Source organism: Phascolarctos cinereus, unplaced genomic scaffold, assembly GCF_003287225.1.
Source record: "Phascolarctos cinereus isolate Bilbo 61053 unplaced genomic scaffold, phaCin_HiC Scaffold_5;HRSCAF=322, whole genome shotgun sequence".
NCBI classification, from domain to species: Eukaryota; Metazoa; Chordata; class Mammalia; order Diprotodontia; family Phascolarctidae; genus Phascolarctos; species Phascolarctos cinereus.
Genome location: NW_027555958.1, coordinates 384,700,627 through 384,718,816, shown reverse-complemented (window position 1 = coordinate 384,718,816; position 18,190 = coordinate 384,700,627). Strand labels below are relative to the sequence as shown.

The 18,190-nt window shown below is 36.8% G+C and overlaps 1 pseudogene; it reads left to right on the top strand.

Moving 5' to 3' along the window:
• The first annotated feature begins 8,470 nt into the window (after nucleotides 1-8,470).
• LOC110219677 (circadian-associated transcriptional repressor pseudogene) overlaps nucleotides 8,471-18,190 on the top strand; it is a 151,706-nt pseudogene continuing 141,986 nt past the window's right edge.

The window sequence follows — 18,190 nt, the reverse complement described above, 5'->3', positions numbered from 1 at the left end:
ACTAGGGTAGTGACTATGTGAATAGAGAGATGATAGAGAGGATTTATTGGGAGGGGATGTGTAATCAAGATTAGCTACAAAATTGCCAGGCTGGGTGGAGTAGGAGGATGTTGTTATTCTCAAGAGAAATAAAGAAATTTGGAGTAGAGGCAGACGTAGGCATAATTAGTATTGTTTTGATCATGTTGAATTTGAGATGCCAATAAGACATCCAGGAGAAGATACTCAGCAAATAGTTAACGATTCATGGCTGGAGCTGAGAATAAGATTAGGTCTAGCTGTATAGATTTGGGAGTCATCTCCTTTAAGATGATATTGAACCTATAGGAGACCTCTAAGAGAGTGCATTTAAAGAAAAAAGAGAAGAGAGCCCAGAAAAAGTCTTAGGAAACACCCACACTAAGGAAAAAAAATAAATGGTTTAAGATCTAGCAAAGGAGACTGAGAATTAGTTGTCAAATATTAGAAGTACCAAGATAGAGATGTATAAGAAAAACAAAGGGAGAAGATAGTCTAAAGGAGGAGGAAGTAGCTGCAGAGAAGTCAAGATTGAGAAAAGGCCATTAGATTTAGCAATTACAGAATTGCTAGTAGTCTTAGGATGGTTTCGGTCAAGCGGTGAGTTAAAAAACCCATTTGTAAGGAACTGAGAAATAAATCTTGAGGAATGGAGACGGTGTGTGTAGATGATTTGTTTTTCCAGGAGTTTGTCAGTGAAAGAGAGAAAGATACTGGATAATAGCTTGAAGAGATGTCAGGATCAAGTGAGACTTTTACAGGACTATATAGAATTGGATATGCTTACAGGCAGCAAGGAAAGAGCCAGTAGATAAGGAGAGATTGAAGATGAAAGAGAATGGGAATCATCAAAGGGGCCAACTCCTGAAGAAAATGAGAGGGGATAGGGTATTGTGGTATGGTGAAAAGAATCTTAGACTGGAACTTTAACAACCTAGGTTCGAATCTCTGCTTTGCCACTTATCAGTCATTTGACATCTCTGGGCCTCTGTTTTCTAATCATTAAAATGAGGTCGTAATAGATGAACTCCAAGTTCCTCCCAGTTCTAAATTTATGTTCTGTGAGAGATGAGATTGAGGGAACACTCAGAGGCATTGATCTTGGCAAGAAAGGACACCCTTTCCTCAGAGACAGGAGTAAAGGAAGAAAGTCTGGGTGAAGATAAAGTGTTTATAGGTATAGAGTGGGCTAGAAGAAAGATATCACAGTGGGTATATACTATTGTCTTAGTAAAATAGGAGATGACAGCATCTAATTGAAGATTTCAAGAGGCACTGAACTTTGGAGGAGAAAAGAATACTTGGAACCAGCCACTAAGGGGAGCGATATGGCAAGTCAATCAAGGAAGAACAAATCTGTAATCATACTGCCATGAGAGACCTCAGGGACTAGAAAACATGAATGTTAATGGATCCGTGCTCAAATGATGCTTCGATTTTCTGAAATAGCATTCCATAGATCAGCAGTAAAAGCAAGGAAAAAGATAGTGGGATGATCCACGGTCTTGGAATGTGAGGGAATGAAGAAGGGAGAAGCATAAGTGGTGGCATACAGATGAGACAGTCAATGGAAGGGTCGAGACTGTGAAGAGAAGAAAGTAGTTCCACAGCAGTGGTGATGGGGGCAGGGGAGAGAAAGACAAAAAATAGTCCGAGGAAGAGTAAGGCAGAGATATGGATGGAAAGGCAGGAGTATGTTAACAGAGGCAATTAATATAAGAGATTATTACTATAGGGGAAATTCTGAGTCTAGAATGATGGAGGTGGCAAAGTTATTAGTGATGACAAGATCTAAGATATGAATATCCTTATTGACTAAGCCAAAGAGAAGGTATATAGGTCATGAGAGTTGAGTAGGAGGTCAGAGTATATGTTGAAGTCCACAAGTATCAGAGCAGTGGTTGATTTGGAAAGAAAGTCTATGATTCTGATATTGGTGTGGTAGAAAGAGAACTGGATTTAGAGTATCAAGATTTTAATCCTGGTTCTGCTATATACAACCTGTATGATTTTTGACAAGTTATTTTTAATCTCTCCCTCTTCAATTCCCTCCTATAAATTGACAAAGTTGGGTTAGATAATCTTTTAAGTACCACTTGTTCCCATTGAGGAGGGGTGGAGATGGGAAAGTGACATGAGTAGACCTACATTTTAGAAAAAGCACTTTAGAATTGAGTTGGAAAATGGATTGGGGGGTGGGAGAGACTCGTACATTTAGAAGGTGAGAGGTGAGGAGGGCCTGAACTATGATTGTGGCTCTAGGAGAAGAGAGAAGAGGATATTTACAAGAAATGATATGAAGACAGAAACAGGATTTGGCAAATGATTAGATATGTAGGGAGAGTGAGGAGTTGGAGTATGGCACTGAGTTTGTGAGCCTAGGTGACTGGGAAGATTGTAGTGTTTTTAGGAATAATAGGGAATTTTGGAAGTGGGGAGAACTTGGTGGCAAAAGACGAATTTTGTTTTGGATGTGTTGAATTTAAGATGCCTACAGTACTTTCAGTTTATGATATCTAAGAGGCAGCTGGAGATGCACAACTAGGATTGGATATATAAATCTGGGAATCATCTGCACAGATATGATAACTGAACCCATCAAGTAAGATATTAAACAGCACAAAGAGAATAGGGCCCAACACAGCACCTTGGTGGAATACCCACAGTTATTGGGCATGATATGGATGAAGAACCAGCAAAAGAGAGTGGACAGTCATTGCAGAGCTAGAAGAATCGGGAAAGAGCAGTGATAGCAAAAACCTATAGAGGAGACAGTATTCAGGAGACAATGATCAAATATGTCAAATACTGGAGAGAGGTCAAGAAGGATCAGAAGTGAGAAAAGGCTATTAGCTTTGGCATTTGGATCCTTAGTAACTTAGAGAGAGCAGTTTCAGTTGAAAGATGAGAACAGAAACCTGATTACAAAGAGGTTGTTTAGAGAGAGTGAGATGAGAGGAAATGGAGACACCAAATATAAATGACTTCTTTGAGGCATTTACCAATAGAGAATGTGTAGAGATATTGGTCCATGTAAACTTTATCCAACAACTGGACATCCTACTGTAGCACCTCAATCATATCAATGTTGGCATTATTGCTATAAATGAAACCAGAAGAAAGGAGTGATTGGCAATGAAATATAAGGATGGCTCATGGGTACTTTTTGGAGAGACAAAGGATGCATTTAACATTTGGGTTTGTATTTTGTGTGTGTGTGTGTGTGTGTGTGTGTGTGTGTGTGTGTCCCACAGCAATAAGAAGCATCATTTAATGAGATATTTGGTTATCTCATATGACACGACAAATACTTTTTGTTTTTTTTTAGTTTTAGACAAATGCTAAAACTTAAATACGTAATAAGAGAAGAAAAAGAAACATTGTAAAATTAAATATAAAATAATCTTGTTTTCTTTGTATTATTCTTGTTTTTCTTTTAGTTTTTCCTCGGTCTCTCTCATTTGATTTTAAAAGTCTTTTTTAAAGTTCTTCAATGATTTCTTTTGGGAAGGTGACCATTTCACATCACTCTTTGGGGTAGAAGAGGGTTTCTTTGCTTTGATATCCTTCTCTGAAGATGAACCCCAATTTTCTCTATTCCCGTAATAGCTCTCTATGGTCGGATTCTTTCTCCTTTGCCTGTGCATTTTTGTTTTGTAATAATTTAGTTTTTACAATCACCTCTAGTCCTGGGTATGGGGGATGGTGCCTCTAATCCTCTTCAGTTCACCCTTCTGACCTTGAACTCAAACCAAGACCTCCAGCATCCTGTTAGTGCCCACAGCAGAGGTGTCCCCACCCCACTGCTTCTGCACTTATCTTGTCTCTGCAGCACAGCTGGGTCTGGCATTCCTTGTCAGAAGAGGTTCCCTATATCTTCTTCAGCTCAGACAGCCAATTCCCCTCACTGTCTTGGGGGTAAAAGTTCCTGTGGCTGGGGCTGAGGCAGCCTCCCAAAGCAGCTAACCTCAGGGCTAGTTGTTTAGGCAGCTTGAAGTTGTTGAAGTGGACCCTAACCTGGAGGTGTTTACTCTTCACCTGGAAGAAATCTTGTCCAAGATTTTTCTTCAGATCTTCTCCAATTGTCTCAGGAGAACCTCTCTTCTGCCCTACTCTAATTTGTTTTCATGGGTCTGTTTGCCCAGAGGCACTGTTTTATCTCTTTTGTGGAGGAAAATCTTGAGAGCTTGAAATTTTCTGACCTACTCCACCATCTTTCCAGAATCCCCTCCCAAGACAAATATATTTAAAATTCCCTTTGACAATGGCTTTCTAAATAAATTTTTGCTACTGTCACTAACATTTTTTGTATATATATATTTTTCTCTTTTATGTTTTCTACTAAAGCCCTGTAGTTGACCATATCTTTAATATTCCTCAGGTTCTTCATATTTTAAATAAAACATTCACCTTAGCTCAATGAAAACATGTATTTAAAGTCATTTTGTGATGACAACCAGCTTTTTATGGCACAATTCCATTTTCTTTCTGCAATATATTTTATGCCTTGAAGAAATCAAGCTTTGGGGTAGTAACTTCTATTCCACACAACTTCGACAATTACTTTTAGGCTAAATCTATAGTTTGTTAATGCTTGAAATAGCTTAAGAAATTGTTAAAAAGTAAATAATAATTCCATGCTAATTTGTGGAATTCCTTCTTCCAAATTACTCCACCATTTTATCTACCTTCAAAGTCTAATGCTCAGGGCCACTTCATCCAATATAAACTAACATATGAAATTTACAATTTAGAATGAACCACATAACAACAGAAACTTTACATGCTTTCCTCACTACAGCCTAGCAAAGGTCCTTAGAATACTTAAGATCTTCCAAGCAGACCTTAATTTGCACCTCTGACACATACTAGCTGGGTGAATTTGGGCAAGTCCCTTAACCTTTCAGTGCCCCAGGCGACTAAGACTTTAAAGTAAAAAGTAGGTGCCAATCTGCATTTTTATAGGGACTTTCCCCATTGGGAGTTTCTTATGGAAATGAAATGATAGATTTAGTCCAATCCAATCCATTTTCTATCCATTTTACACAAGAGAAAATTAAGAGAGACTATTTGGCTTGCTTCAAGGTCCTCTAAGAAACAGTAGGTATTCCAATCCAGCTCTTCTGGTTGACAGCTTAGGGAACAGTCTTTCCACCATCCCCACACTACCTCTCATCTTGTGATTATTAAACCCACAAGTCAAGATTTCAATACACTAGTTTCTGTGGGATTCCCTCCTCCACCTTTTTTTTTTTAATAGTGGTTATTTCTTATGTGAGACAAAAGTGCTGAACCCGATTTCAGAATTTCAGATTAGGAGTGTCTAGTTATAGATGCAGACAGAATAGGCCAGAAAAGATAACCTTCAGTCCACCTTTTTCCCATCCTTTATGCCACTGAGGTTCTGATGAAAACAGTTTGCTGGGAGGTACACGGTATTGCTGATTCACAGCCAAATACTGGAACGAACTTTTAGCTATCCTTTCAGGAGTATGATTCATTCATTCATTAAAATGTCGTTTACCGGGGTACCTACTATTTGTAAGTAAGCAAGGTGCTAGGTGATGGGGATGTAAAGACAAAGCAAAGGGGGAAAAAAGTCCTAATCTTCTAAGAACTTACGTTCTAGAGGATATTAAGCACTAGGCACTATGCTAAGCTCTAGGGACACAATCAAAAGACAGTCCCTGCCCTCAAGAGGGTCACAGTCCAATGGAGGAGATAATAAGCAAAAACCAAACACTACAATCAATTAATCTATATACAGGATAAATAGAAAACAGTTGTGAGAGGGGAGGCACTAGAATTAATAGGGTTGTGGGAATGACTTCCTGTTTGGCCTCGTTCAGTCATTTTCAGTTGTGTCAGACTTGACAATGATACTCCAGCTCATTTTACAGATCAGGAAACTGAGGCAAATGGGTTAAGTGACTTGCCAAGGATCACACAGCTAGTGAGTATCTGAGACTAGATTGGAAATTGCCAAAATGAATCTTCCTGACTCTAGGCCTAGCGCACTATCCAATGTGCCACTAGCTGCCCTATAAAATATAGTATAGTGATAAATTGTATTACACTATGATAACTACACAAGATCCAAACACATTCTGTGTGAGGTGAGAGGAGGGCAAGATCACAGGAGCAGAGATGGGGAAAGCTGCATGCAGGGGATGACATTTTCAAAGATAAAGTTGGTATCTGGGTTGTAGAAGGTGGAAAGAGAGAAGGCATTCTAGGTATAAGGAATGACTTAAGCAAAGCAGAAAAGCTCAGGTTAGGGATAAGTCCTTTACCCATAGAACAGAGCTAAATTCACATAGGGATGAAGCTATGACTTCATTAGTACCATTCTAAAGAGTTAAATGGAAATTCCAGAATTTCCATCTATTTTTGTCATTTCTCCAAGGATTATAAGAAACATATTTTAGAACTGGAAAGGACTTTAGAGGTCATCTAATACTCCTTTTATGTAGAAGAAAACAGGACATTTAAGTTGCTCCCCCCAAGATCATAGATAATATATAAAACAGCCAGGATTTGAGATCAGGTCCTTTGACTGCACATCAGTGCTCTTCTGTCTACACTGAGTATTTGCTATACTAGTTACTGTCATGTGACTTCTCTTCCCTTTCCATCACTGAGTGAAGCTGGCTTCCCATAGGGAGGTCTAGAATTTTCAGTCCATCTTTCTATTTCAAATAACATTTCTTAACACTTTAGGATCATATATTAACAGATCACTGGGTCTTAAAATGAGGTCTGATCACAAAGAAGTAGAAAAAAGAAAAAAAGAGGGAGTGTGATTTTTTTCCCAGGCAAAGGAGAAAATCTGAAACTTTTACATAGATAGTGGCTCTGGAATTTTTACAGAGAACTTTTTTACACATCTATTAAAAAGATATGGGAGTTCCATTTGTTTTTAGCAGATATGCCACCTACATTTTACTTCATTGGAGAAAAAAGATAATGGATGGCTACATTGGTAGGGGAAAGGGATTAACTGATAGATTAACTGGGACAGGGGAAGAAAGGGAAGGGACAGATTGTACTAGTTCCCACAGTATGCCGCTTAAGGCTTCTGTTTTATGAGCCCATTTTATCTTATTTTCTCTACTGAATTTGGTACAAAATTTCCAGCCAAGGCTCTTGTGTAACGCTGTGTTGTTTTTTAAATGACAATGTTTCCTTTCATAGGTCATAGAACTTTTAAGGGATGTGAAAGACCGCACAGAACAACCTCTTTATTTTTATAGATGAAGAAATTTGAGGCCCAAGGAATTGAAGAACTTCCTAGTGTTAAACAGGTAATAAGTAGCAAAACCAGAATTAGAATCAAGTCCCCTGATTTCAAATCCAGAGGATGTTTATTTGTCCCTCTCCTCCTCTTTGGGGCAGGCAGCTGGATAGACTGCTAGATCTGGAGTCAGGAAGACTCATTTTCCTGAGTTCAAATATGGCCTCAGACACTTATTGGTGGTGTGACCCTGGACAAGTCACTTAACCCTCTTTGCCTAAGTTTCCTTATCTGTAAAATGAGCTAGAGAAGAAATTGCAGACCACTCCAGTGTCTTTGCCAAAAATACTGCAAATGGGGTTACAAAGAATCAGTTACAACTGAAACCGAGTGAACAACTCCTCCTCAGTATCTCACACTGCCTCTTAAATTTCTTGCTCTTAGCTTACTTCTGTTGTCTATAGGATAAAAGGAACAGATTTAGAGTTGGAAGAAAACTTAGAGACCAATGAATCCAATTTTCTTAGGTATAAAGAGGTTAAGTCATTTGCTTGAGTCAGGTATACTACCTACTACCCCATATACTTAGAAACAGAGTTCATTTCTGAGATATGTGCCTGGGTCTTTGTTTACAGGCATTCTGATCACAGTTACTAAAGCCTTGTTACAAAATATGAATTTTTGTGCTATGGCTTGTTTGCCTCCAGGAAACTGTACATTGATTTTAAAGACTCCAAGTTTGTCCTGAAACAGAGGCTTATTCTTTTTTTTTTAGTCATGGAATATTATGGTCTTGAATGAATTATAGTTCAGGGTCACCCAGAGGAGCAATGAAGAATTGTACAGGTAGACTGCAATATATTAAAACAGATAACTTGCACACAAAGTGGTGTAAACTAAGGGTCTAACCAAAGAAATGTAGGACCAAAATGATTGGCCAATCATGTATGGAGATCAAGGTAGAACTGATGAATAGCCTGTCTGCCCCATTGGTATTACATTGTAGGGAGGAAAGGGAATAGGTGAGCCAATGAGGACTAAGTCCTTAGAGTATGTTCAGAATAACCCACCAGCCAGGACAAATCTTAGCATACTCTAAAGACTCTGACCTCAATGGCCTGTCCTGTCATTGACATGATATCAAGAAAAGGCACAGTCTTCCAGCACAGACTTGAGCCCTGTGGCAAGCCAAGAGGAGGTCATAGGCAAAAGTCAGACATGGGCGGGTCACTACAGGAAACATCTGTATCCATGAGCTCCCGGGTCGACTGGAACAAAACCCACCAGGTATGGATGGTATCCTTTTGTCTATCGGGCCGCAGGATCCAAAGTAAGCTACATTAGGGCTAGAAGACTCTATTTTAGAGACTATCTATTCCAACCCTCTCATTCTATGGATGAGGAGCTAAGGCCCAAAGTTTAAATAATTTAGCCAATGCCACAAAGGTGGTATACAGCAGAGCCAGGATTTTCAGCCATATATTCCACTTTTCTTCTGAGTCTACTATGATATGTCCCCGTTATAGCCTCATCATGTGACCAACCAACAGATGAGTAGGACTGTTTTTTAGGGGAGGGGGACATAGGGTTTAACATCTTTCTGGATAGTTCTGTACAAATACTTTTGCAATTGCAATCAGTTGTCTATTTTGTCTTTGGAGACAATTTTATTCTTACTTTTTTCATAAAATCACTACAATGCCCCCCAAAAAAAGTTCACATGAGGTAAAACCTGGCATTGATAAAGAACAAAATTGATTACTGTAACTGCTTTTATTTCTGCAGTTAAATAACAAGTTATTTTAATATTCACACCTGAATTTTGTGGGAGGACGACTCAGTGGTTAAGACTGCATTTAGAACTGGAAATATCATAGCAGAATAATGTGGGAACAAAACTACTTAGAAGTAAAGGATTTGGTTTTCAGTACTAGCTCTGAGACTTAGCCAGATGTGACCTTGAAAAAGTCAGTTAACTTCTCAAGTGGTATCTGTTGCTCTTAATTAAGAATGTGTCAAGACATTTGGGCCTCTTTTTCCCCTTTCAGGTTCCTTTTAATTCCCTTCATCTCTCTCCCCCACCTCCAAATCAAGCAAAATCTCTAAACTTTCCAAATAAATACTTATTTTTTTCCCACCATTTGGACACCAGACTAGATGGAACACAGCTTTTAAATGAATGAGATCCAATAGTTACTAGTTTTTTCCACTTATGACTTTTTACAAGACACTTACTTTCCCTATTAAGGTGATAACAGATAGGAGTCTGTTCTAGAAACATTCTGCCACAAATTCAAGGAAGGTAGAACTGTTCAGGTCTTCAGTCTGCTTCCCTCTATTCTCTGTTTGCTTTTATTTTTACTTCTTAAAATTAGATTTATTTTTCCTTTCATGCATAAAGTAGCTCTAGAAGATCAAAAGTAATACCATGTTTGGAAATGGGCCAGGAAATGAGCCAAACCACTTCAGATAGTACCTCCCAAATGGGCAAGAGTCTTTCTTCTTTGTGGGTATTTTGTCAGCAGACAGTTGACTCTCTCCAAAGTAGATCATCAACCACAGGCCGTATGGGAAGACAGGGAAGAATGCAAGTTTCCCATTTTCACAATAATGTACAGAGCCTTTCAAGCCATAGTTGGAGAATAAATATGATTCACTCCTTTCTTTCCCCACCTGGTAAACACCTGTGTCACTCCTTTTTAAATCTACTTTCTGTATTACATGAAGGTCTCTCACAAATCAATTCCTTTTTGCTAGCTGTAGGATTTGTGGTGGGTCAATTACTGACTTATGTCCATTAAAATAATCATATTTCAGTTGTTTAAATTCCTTAAAAGAGTAATAAGCAAAGATTTTTTTTATGCCAGTCTACTTTAAAAATAATCCTACTTGGGTAAAGTTTAGGTTATTCTTATTGTTATGATTATTATTATTACAAAGAATAAATTAATTGAGAAGTTTTTCATAATCTGAAGAACATCCTTTTCAGTAAAATTTTAGAGGCTAAAACCCAAGAAATAAGACCTTTTGCATTTGGAACTGGAAATATCATAGCAGAATAAGGTGGGAACAAAACTACTTAGAAGTAAAGGATTTGGTTTTCAGTACTAGCTCTGAGACTTAGCCAGATGTGACCTTGAAAAAGTCACTTAGCTTCTCAATTTTTTCATGTGGAAAATGGGGATAATAATACTTGTACTACCTATGGAAATCACTTAATCACCCTCTGATTATGAATATAGGGAACTGAAATATCCCAGAGGATTATTGATGGTCACATTCACATAAAAAAAGATTAAAATGGAAGCAATTGCCTCAGTGTAGCACCCACTAGTAGGTTTTCTTTTCTTTTTTCTTTTTTTTTTCCTTTTGGATTTAACCACTCCCTTTCATTTGCAAGTACCTATGAACCCTGGCGACAGGTAGGTGGCATTGCAGTGGATCAAGCTAGGCCTAAAGTCAGGAAGAGCTGAGTTCAAATTTGGCCTCACTTATGAGTTGTGTAATCCTGGGCAAGTCACTTAACCCTTTTTGCCTCAGTTTCCTCATCTGTAAAAGGAACTGGACAAGGAAATTGCAAACCACTCTTTCTTTACCAAGAAAACCCCAAATGGGGTCATGACGAGTTGGACGAGACTGAAAAATGACTGAACAACAATAAAATAGTTGGGGAAACTGAGGTTGAAAGTTTAAGTGACTTACTCACGTTTAGGGTTGATGTCTCAGGTAGAATTTGAACTCAAATCTTTCTGACTCCAAACCCAGCCTGTTGTACCCTGTGCCATCTAGTTGCCTGTAATCTCTGGCAAGTCACTTACCTCTCTGGGTCCTCAGTTTCCTCAACTGTAAAATGACTGGATGATCTTCAAAGCCCCTTCTAGCTCTAAAAAGTTTAGAATTCTTTTTTTTTTTAAGACTCAACCTAGTAAACTAGCAAAAAAAATGAGAAGGGAAGAAACATTGAAAAAATATGATTAAAAATAGGTTTAATCACTTAATTTAAAAAATACTGAATGGAAATACTCTGCAAAATATAGAGTATTTCTTTATTTGAAAAGCAACTTGTTTTCTGCTTTTGTAGACCAGTCTCACACAAATACATATTCACACTTACACCAGATCTGTTAAACACAACACACATTCTTTTATCTCACACTTCCTGTGTCACATACTAGTTTTCCTGACACACATAAAACTCAACCTGCCCTTCAGGTTCTAGGGTTTAACTCACTGAATGAGTCAATGAAGAGAAACGACACTTGGCTGGTAAGTCTATTGGCAATGCTTCTGAGTGTGTGAATGATTTCTTTTTTAAAACTAGTAAATGCCTGAAGCCAGATTGAACTTGGGTCTTTCTGATTCCAGATCCAGTGTTGTATCTTCTGTGACACAACGTACTCAGAAGTTACCTATCCCCAACAAAATTTACCATAATGAGATGATTATAGTCACAACTCACATTTATGTAACATAAGTATCCTTATATTCATTTTACAGTGAGGAGGTAGAGGTCTAAGATGTTAAGTGAGTGGTCTTACAGAAATAGATACTATGAGAGGCAGAATTTGATCTTAGGTTTATAGGATTTTAAGACCTGAGCTTTTTCTATCCCACCATGCTGTCTTTCCAGGCAATGATTGCCTAGGAATATGGTTTGTGAATAGATGGGAGGAAGTAGTAACAGAATGGTCACAACAGTCCCCAAGATTGAGCAATATAATGTGCAGTTACATACACTCAAGTGTTGAATATGCAGATCTATATCCTTTTATGTAATAGATACTTTCCTAAAAATGTCTGCAATTCAGTTGTGGGATAAATCAATTCACATTCTAAAAACATTATGGCAGATAGAAGGGGGAAATTATTTAAAGGGTCCCTATGGTGAGAATTTTATACGTTAAAGAACCCTTTTGGGTTCAATTCAATAATCATTTATTAAATACTAGAAGGACCAGGTGTGTCAACTGAAGCAAAAATTTGTGTCCTTTGAGATAGTCTCAAATTCCCATTTTCTGTTAAGCACTTATGATCTCTCTGTCTATTTGTCTGTCTTTTTGTCTAGCTGTATGTGTGTGTGTGTGTGTGTGTGTGTGTGTGTGTGACATAGCTAGTAAGTATCTGAGAACAAATTTATATTCAGATCTTTCCAACTCCTAGCCCAACATTTTATTCATTATGTCACCTAGTTAACACATAAGCATAGAGGGACATTTAAAAATATCATAATAAACTAAAAGCAAACATCATATTCAATAGAAGTACCTTAGAAACTTAAAAAAAATACAAGAATAAAGAAATGAGAACCATTCCCATATTACTATTTGATATAATTCTGGGATTACCAGCAATAGCAATAAGAGAAGAGGAAGAAATTAAAGGCCTAAATATAAGTAAACAGAAGATAGAACCAGTCCTATTTAGTTATGATGTGATGATTTACTTAGAAAATCCTAGGTAATCAGCAAACATAGTAACTGAAATAATAGTTTGAGCAAAGTTTCAAGTTACAAAATAAACCCTCAAAAATCAGCAGTATTTCTACATAACAAAATCTAAAAGGCAGTGATAAGAAGGGAAATCCCATTCCAAATAAGTAAAAAAGACATAAAGCATCTGGAGGTCGATCTACCGAAGCACAAAGAAGACGTCGATAAGTTCAACTACAAAGTGATCCTTAAAAAGATAGAAAGTACAACTTAAGTAGCTGGAAGAATATTCAGTTCTCATGATCAGGCCATGCCTTTGTAATAAAAATGACTGTGCTCCTAATCAATTATCAAAGGGGTACTTATAAACTTCATAAAGTTATAACAAAATTCATTTGGAAAAATAAAAGATCTAGAATATCAAGGGAAATGATGAAAAAAGAGGTAGGGTCCAATGGTGGATAATACTTCCAGGCCTCAAGCTATATTATAAAGCAATAGTCATCAAAACCATCTGGTATTGGTTAAAACATTGAGAAGTAGATCAATGGAACAGATTAGACAAGGGAGGATAAGAAAAAATGGAACTCGATAACAGTGTTTGATAAAGAAAATGTAATTTATTAAGAAAAAGAAAACCTTATTTGATAAAAACTACTGGGAAAAGAGGAAAGAAGTCTGACAAAAATTAGACCCATACCTTACACTGTATTCAATAATACATTATAAATGAATGTGTCACCTTAACATTAAAGATCATACTATAAAATTTAGAAAAGAAGCAGATCACATACGTCTCACCATGATAAGTAAAAGATATATTCTTAATTAAACCAGAGATAGAATTACAAAAGATGAAACAGATAATGGATTACATGAAACTAAGAAACTTCTGCAAAAGCAAAATTAATACACCTAAGATAAGAAAGAGGGCCAATGGGGAGGAAAAAAAAATCTCTGTATCAAAGTGCTCTATTATCCAAGTGAGTTATCCAAGATATATAAATTATTAATGTATATATGTACGTGTGCATTATGCATGTATGCATGTGTGTAAATGTCACATGAAATTTTCTTGACTTTCTTCTCTTTTTTCTTTTCCTATTTTTAAAAAATTCTCTTTGTTATATAGGATGACTCTCTGGGAAGGGGAGACATACTGGAGAAAACCATGGAGATATAAAAAAAAATTCAATAAAACATTTAAAAATAATGTAGTCAGTAGCCATTAATATAGCCACACTGGGGGCAGCTAGATGGTGCAGTGGATAGAGCACTTGCCCTGAAGTCAGGAGGACCTGAGTTCAAATCCAGCCTCAGATGAAACACTTGACACTTACTAGCTATGTGACCTTGGGCAAGTCACTTAACTGCAATTGCCTAAAAATTTAAAAAAAAATTTAAAAAATTTTTAAAAATATAGCCACATTTTCCCTGTGGTACAAAATGTATAGGTGATCATGGCTGTGTTCCCACTTTCCCACTTTACTGTTGTTATTTTTCGTAGATATATGGCCAAACACCAGGCATCCAGACCATTTTTATGTCAAGTTGTCTGTCACTAGTTCGACTTTTTTTTTTTTGTCCCGGAAGTTGGTGAGATGCCACATAAAAGCTAACAGCCTGGTGTAGCTACTGTGTTTTACAGGATCTGTTTTGGCACCATCAACTAAAACAATAAATCAAGACTGAGCCTTGAGAACAGGCCACAAAACAGACTGTGCTGAGGTCCAGAAGTACAATGATAACATAGCTATTACCTGAATTACAGGAAATAGACTCAAGTACTAGAGTACAGGCCAGAATTATTCAGTTCTGTTCTGCTGGCAAATAGTAGAAGCCTCATTTTAGGGATTAGGACCATTTCATAAGAGTTGTAAGTATGATAAATCTTATGATCATTGTTGCTGCTTGGGGCTGTGATTGGGCAAAATGAATTTTAAATTTAATTTTCAATGTCTGCCTTTCCCCTAAATATTAACTTTAACAAGGATACTTACAATTAAAAAAATACGTATTAGTAGCTTCTTATTACATTTGAGATGGTGTGGTTGCCCTCACTAGAGATCTCTAGCCTATAATCATTAGGTTTTGCTGTGCTGAGCAATTGGCTAGATGTTCCTTCCCACCATCACCATACCAACAGAAAAGGGGCAGGAAGCCTTCTTTTTCCTACTCCCAGCATCATCAATCCCAAAAATTTTATGGGCTTGCCAAAACCCACTCAGTCAAATTCTGTTGTAATTTCTTGTTCGGAAAGATCCTCAAAAACTCCAAATCCCATCATTCTCAGTTGGAATCCAGACCACTCCTGGGAAGTAATAGTGGGGGATGAGAAGAGAGTACCTCCCAAAAATACCATTACATAGAAAAAACTAGGTGGCCATTTGTCAGATAAAAGGGATTCTTTTTCAGGAATGTGTGGAATTATTCATTGTGGTAGAGTGAAAAGAACAGAGATTTGGAGTCAGAGGACCTCAGTTCAAATCCTATCTCTGTCACTACCTTTTTGATACTGGCAAATCATTGTGTGTGGGTGTGGATGTGGGTGCAGGTGGGGGAGAGAAATAATGGTCTCATAGAGGAGGTCCTTAGTCGTTTCTCTTTAAAAAAAATAGAGGTTATATTAGATGGCTTCTAATGTTTGTTCCTCAGGGGGTAGAGCCGAGATAATAGAGTAGACAGGGACTCACCTGAGCTCTTCCAAATTCCCCTCTAAACAATATTAAAATAACATCTTGAAACAAATTCAGGAGCGGCAGAATCAACAAGACAGTGTGAAAAAAGTTTTCCATCCAAAGACAACTTAGAAGGTCATCAGGAAAGGTCTGTCTCATTGGGATGAGAGTGGAGTATGGTCCAGAGCACAGTCCCAGGAAACTAGCAACAGGTCTTAAGGGTCACTGAATTGGCAGCACTAGCTTCCAGAGCTTTCAGCCCACAGATAGTAAGAGGGTCAGACAACTAGTCAGAAGGAGACTGTAGGGGGTCCTTTGCTGGTACTGTGTGCAAGACTCTGTTGCATTGCCCACATGTGGTTCTGGGTTGCAGTCCTAGGGTGTGAAGGAGCACTAGCAGGAGCATGGATCCTGGTCACAGTTCCAGGAAAGAGTACTTGCAATCATTCACAGACCAGATGACAAGCCAGAGAGCAGGGACCACAACTCACTTTAGATCATACCACCTTGGAAGAACTTGAACCTTACTCCCATCTGAATTGGCTCAAATAGGGAATAACATATACTCACTTGTGTATAGAAATCTAACTTACCCTACAGGGAAGTAGGAGGGGAAAGAAATTAGAGAAGGGAGAGGGATTAATGGAAGGGAGGGTGACCAGGGGGAAGCAGTGGCCAGAAGCAAAACACTTTTAAGGAGGGACGGGGTGAAAGGAGAGAGAAAGGAAAGAAGAAATGAGAGGGGGAAGCAAGATGGAGGGAAACATACGGTAATCATAACTGTGAATGTGAATGGGATGAACTCACCCATAAAATGGAAGCCGATAGCAGAATGGATTAAAAACTAGAGTCCTATGATAAGTCATTTATGTACTTGAAGCAAACACACATAAAGAGCAAAAGAGGATGGAGCAGAAACTATTTGCTTCAACTGATATTAAAAATAAAAGCAGGGGTAGCAATCACCATCTCAGACAGAGCAAAAATAGATCTAATTAAATGAGATAAACAGGGAAAGTACATTTTGCTAAAAGGTAACATAGACAGCTAAGTAATATCAATACTAAAGATATATGCACCAAATGATATAGCATCCAAATTCTTAAGTGAAAAATTAAATGAGTTACAAAAGAAAATAGACAATAAAACTATACTATTAGGGAACTTCAATTTTCCCTTCTCAGAACTACATAAGTCTAATTTAAAAAAAAAATAAACAAGAAGGAAGTTAAGGAGGTGAATAGAATTTTAGAAATATTAGATATGATAGACCTCTAGATTGAATTGAATGGGAATAGAAAGCAACATATCTTTTTCTCAGTGGTATGTGGCACCTACACAAAAATTGATCACATAGTAGGGCATAAAAATTTCACAACCAAATTCAGAAAAGCAGAGATAAGAAATGTATAATGCAATAAAAAATACATTCAATAAAAAGCCATGGAAACAGAATAAAAATAAATCAGAAATTAAATAGTCTAATCCTACATAATAAATGTTTCAAAGAACAAATCATAGAAATAATAATTTCATTAAAGAGAATGACAACAATGAGACAACATTCCAAAATGTATGGGATGCAGTCAAAGCAGTATTTAAAAGAAAATGTGTAAATGCTTACATTTAAATGCTCACATCAATAAAATGGAGAAAGAGAAAATGGATGAATTTGGCATGTAACTAAAAAAAACTAGAAAAAGAACAAGTCAAATGTCTTCAATTAAAAACCAACTTGGAAATCCTGAAACTCAAAGGAGAAATTAGTAAAATTAAAAGTAAGAGAACCATTGAACTAATAAATAAAAGTAGTAGCTAGTTTTATGAAAAAGTCAATGAAGCAGATAAACCATTGATTATTTTGGTTTAAAAATAAAGAAGAAAAGCTAATTACTAGTATCAAAATTGAAAAGGATGAATTCACCACGAATGAACATGAAATTAAAGCAATTATTAGAAGCTACTTTGCCCAGTTATATGTCAATAAATTCAACAATCTAAGTGAAATGAATGAATATTTACAAAAATATAAATTGCTCAATTTAATAGAAGAGGAAATAGAACGCTTAGATAACCCTACCTTAGAAAAAGAAATTGAGCAAGCCATAAGAAAAATTCAACAAGACCAGATGGATTCACTAATGAATTCTACCAAATATCTAAGTAATTTATTTCAATACTATATAAACTATTTGGAAAAATAAGTGGAGGCTTACCAAATTCCTTTTATAACACAAATACATTGCTGATACCTAAACCAGAAAGAGCAAAAACAGAGAAAGAAAACTATAGACAAATTTCATTAATGAATATATATTTTTAAATATAACACTATCAGGAAGATTACAGCAACATATCACAAAGATCATTCATTATGACCATGTGGTTTTTATACCCAGAATGAAGGGCTGATTCAGTATTAGGAAAACCATCAGCATAATTGACTATATCAATAAGAAAAAATCAAAATCATATCATTATCTCAATACATGTAGGAAAAGCTTTTGACAAAGTGCAACACTCATTCCTATTAACAGTACTAGATAGCATAGGGATAAATGGAGCTTTACTTAAAATGATAAGTATTATTTATCTAAAACCATCAGCCAACATTATCTGTGCTGGAGATAAGTTAGCAACTTTCCAATTAGACCAGGAGTGAAGCAGGGATGCCCCATTATGACCATCATTTTTTAATATTGTACTAAAAATACCAGCTGTAACAATAAAAGAAAAAGAAATTTAAGAAATCACAATAGGAATGAAAAAAACAAAACTAGCATGCTTTGCATATGATATGATGGTATACTTGGAGAATCTTAGAGAATCAA